Source organism: Myotis davidii, unplaced genomic scaffold (genome assembly GCF_000327345.1).
Source record: "Myotis davidii unplaced genomic scaffold, ASM32734v1 scaffold1515, whole genome shotgun sequence".
Taxonomy (NCBI): Eukaryota; Metazoa; Chordata; class Mammalia; order Chiroptera; family Vespertilionidae; genus Myotis; species Myotis davidii.
In genome coordinates, this window is record NW_006286971.1 from 577,071 (window position 1) to 581,637 (window position 4,567).

The following is a 4,567-nucleotide window of genomic DNA, read 5'->3' on the forward strand; positions in this document are numbered from 1 at the left end:
AGGAAATATATCATCTAATTATTCCTATTGCGGAAGCAGCATGGAAGGGTTGATAGCTTTAGAGTAATGATTTGTGCAGCTCTGTATCACTGTTCAACACGACGCGAGGGGCTTTGATGACTTGATTCAGATTTGAATCTGCTGTTCTTTCCTTTGTTCTGTAGAAGATTATTTATTCCTACACGCTCCGGAATGCACAAGATGACAGGTAGAAAATACAGGAGGAAAAAAATGAAGATAAATCATGGCATGGGCCTTCTTGTAGAAAGGCATCTGTTTTTGAAACAGATAAGGCTTATCAATCTGGAGTAATTATCAATGCCTTTGTAAAAATCAATGTCAACAAAGCCACTTTCTGTGTCAGAATTCCCCCTAATCGAATTTATTAGAAATGTTGGAGTACACAAAATAATGATCATCTCCTTAATTGAAACAGCCGGAAACCAAAAACCATACCTCTCTGACACAGACATCAGGAGAAAAAACTGCTCATTAAAAATCTGGGGAAGTGGATAAAAATTGGTGTCATTCTCTGAAAAGTTGAAAACTCTATGTGGTATACAACTTTTAGAGACTTTTAATAAAGCACAGTTGACAGCGCAGCTGTTGCTTTGAAATGTAACATTATTTTCTGTGTTGTCTTAATGTTCGTATTTGATAATGAATAAAGAAAGCAGCCAACTTAAAACTCAGGATGTCCTTGGAGAACAGAGAACATTGAGTGACACAGTGAGAGCAAATTAGAGGAAAGTAAATGTCACCATCACACTCCAGATGGTTTAGAACTTTCTCAATAGATCCATACCATTCTCACTGGGAACAGGGACAAAGATGGCCCACAGTTCCACCAAAGGAGTTGGGCACAATCACATTTACATCTTTAAAAAAACAGCATGTTTTTGTTTAGGCTCTTGAATAAAGAAGAGGAAAGATTTTCTATTCATTGACTGTGAAATAGATCTTACTTGAGTATTGGCACACAGACGCAGGCTACCTAAACTACCTCACTCTGGCCTTGTCCCATCCATTATCCCTGCTCACAACAGAGTTAGCAGACCATGGAACCAAGATGGCATGCCCACTCAGATAATACATACCTCTGTTCCTTATCCTAGATACCCAAGACCTTGCATTGTTCTGCCTAAGTGGCATAAGCCTTCTTTCATTAATCCAGTGGGCATTTTTCTCAGCTCATTATCCCAAGTGTTACAGCATGTACCTGGTGGCCACATGCCTACAAGAGTAGCTAAGGGGTGATTGTTTCTCAGAGGTTATGGCTGGAGCTTGGATGTACAGACTGGATGGTGTACATGGGCACATGTAACACCATTCATAGTGCAGGAATTGAGAGTAGTAAGAGAAGGGAGGTGAAACTGTGAGCCATAGGCAGGGCAAATACTCCTTGCATCACCAATTTCTGTGTAGAAATCTATCTAAATGTGCACCTGCATTTTGAGATGGTACATATTTTCAAATAGCTCCTTACCTTGACTTACAACAGTGGTCGGCAAACTGCGACCCCTTGAGTGTGGCTCTTCCACAAAATACCACATGCAGGTGCGCACATACAGTGCGACTGAAACTTCGTGGCCACACTCAAGGGGCCAAAGAGCCACATGTGGCTCACGAGACGCAGTTTGCCGACCACTGACTTACAACTAAATAATTTAGACTTACGGTATGTAGACCACATTTATAATCTTTCTCTAGGACGTGCAAATGTTTAGATGAGACCTATTTAAGATACAGGATTTCTCCCCGACCTCAATTTCAAAGACAATTCTCTTCATGATTAATGTGACCATTTAAGGCAAATATTTATTTTTAATTACAAAAGAATTTTTCTTCCTCTCTGTAACATTTACATTTTTGAAGATGGGTTCTGTTAGGAAACTTTTCAATTGGATCCATCATTTCCATATTCTCTCTTTCTCTCTCTCTCTCTCTCTCTCTCTCTCTCTCTCTCTTATCATTATTGCTTTATGCACAGGTTCTTCTTTCTTCATCAGCCAAGTAATGATTAGGTTTTGAGAACTTTCCCGGTTTTGGTTTCCTCTATTCTAGTTCTCTCAGAAAAATGAAAGTAGGAGGAGGAGAAGGGTGTTGAGGAAGAGAGAAGCAGTAGTGTAGTTACCTCTATAACTGTGAATACCTGCCTCTGTTTACGTCTAGCCTAAAAGGCTAATATAAGATATTATATTAATAACACATTACATACCCACCAAGATTTCTGATGTGATATATCACTGTACTTCAAACTTACATATACTTATTCATCGAATGCTCACTACATTCAGGACATTAGGCTACACTGTTTGAAGGAGATGAGTTTAAAATAATATATATTCTCAAAAAGTTTGCACTACTTCCCTATTTCATGCCAGCTCTAATTATTAACTTTGCCGCCTTTGTTTCATGATCTCAATATTTAACTCTTCCTCTCCCTTTACATCTACATCCAAACTAGTGTCAGAGCCTAACATCTCCTTTCTTGCATTTATTTTAGACGTGTTCCTTTTTCTTCCTCTTCATCCAAAATACTACCTCAACATACTATTATTGGAATACCATTCTCTACCCTTTTTACATGTAAATAACATGATTACTACATTTTCTTATTTTTTTGTCAAAGAGACTAAAAAAAAGAATGTTCACTATTCCTCACTGCCCATTCCTGCCGGACCCCAGCTGTTCTCAGCTAAAGACAGACATGATCACCACAGGCAGATTTATCAGTCCAGTGAAAAAGCCAACTTCAATGGCTTACTTGTTTTGTTTTCCTTTGTTTTCTTTAGCATGCTTGTCCCTCCTTAGTTAAGCATACTGATTTGCTTAAATGCTCTCTTTTAAAATCTAAATCCAAAAGCTTTTTCATACTTATACTCATAATTATACTTATACTCATATTTTTTTATACTTATCATTTTCCTTACCATCAAGAGACAAACCTTACTACCTGGGTGATTCTAGCAATCCCGTTCAGGATGTTACACTTGGTTTAATTCCTACTCCTTAAGGTCTCAGCTTGCCTGCCAGGTTCCTGCTATGCTATTGGCCTGTGAATGACTGGAATTTTGGATTTTCTAATTTACTAATTTTCTAATTGTTTATTCTCATTGTTTCACTGCTTAAAATACAAATCACTTGACTGGAGCCATGATGCACTTTGTCACAGTTTGGGTTCTCTGGAAATTAAAGCTGAGAGGAGTGTGTGGTGCAAGATGTTTATTAGTGGCTAACATTTCTAAAAGGTTGGAAAGTAAAACAAAATATTTTAAAAGAAAAATAAAACTTCTATGCAGTCCCAACAAAATCTCAATCAACTCAGTGGAAAGCTAATATAGACCATCAGAGTTATCTTGCGGCAAAATGGAATAGATAAGATGCAATTTGGGTAACAATATGTTGAGGTAGTATTTTGGATGAAGAGGAAGTAAAATGAACAGAACATGTCAACATAAATGCAAGAAAGGAAAATGAGTTCGGCTTTGACTTTGTTTGTATCTCTGCTTCACTCAATCACCTGGTTCAGATTGTCCTTGGATGCACTACTTAGACTAATACAAAGAGTGTGATACCTGAAACCATTTAGAAAGATGACTCAGAATTTGGCAAATGGGAAAATATTTACAGAATAAGGAAAGAAGCTATGCAAACATGGCACAAAGAAGTCTTACGTGAGTTGAAAATAGAACTTTGTGTAATGTTGGTGATAGATAATGTAGAATGATGCATTATGATAGAGAAGATTAAAGAGTGAACAGAAGCTAAACCTGAGGACATGCAACACTGAGTTCTTTCTATGTATTAGTTACTATTTTAAGTGCTTCACATACAGGGCGAGGCTAAAGTAGATTGTGTATATGGAAATAATAGAATAATTAATAAGCAATAGTACAAGAATAAACTGTTTTGTGTACTCACAACTGTAAACCTATTTTTGCCCCAGACTATATATTTATTTGGCAAAGTACTACAGGGATAATGAGATAATGTATGAAAATCAGTAATTATTGGATAAGAAAATCTCCAATAACACCGAATACTTATTAACAGCTTGGACCACTGGGTCGACTAAGTAAAAGAGCAGAAATATGAATACATAAAATAGTCTATCTTTATCATCATGAGTTTTGTAACTCACAACTTATAACTGAAGCAAAAATTCTAACACTGCTTGATACTCAAGAAAATGATATTAAAAGAGTGGAAGTTAAAGAACACAAATGGATGTGTAATTTGTAAAATGTTCACATCAATAGATGTTATGTCACGTACATATACTGGAATACTCATAGAAATTAATGCAAAAATATTCAAAAACATGCATTAAAATACTAAAGATATATCAATACGGAATATTTAACATTTTAAAGAAAACCACAGCAAAGCAATGAATAAGAAAAAGGAATCAGCCGAAACCGGTTTGGCTCAGTGGATAGAGTGTCGGCCTGCGGACTAAAGGGTCTCAGGTTCGATTCCGGTCAAGGGCATGTACCTGGGTCGCAGGCACATCCCCAGTGGGAGATGTGCAGGAGGCAGCTGATCGATGTTTCTCTCTCATCGA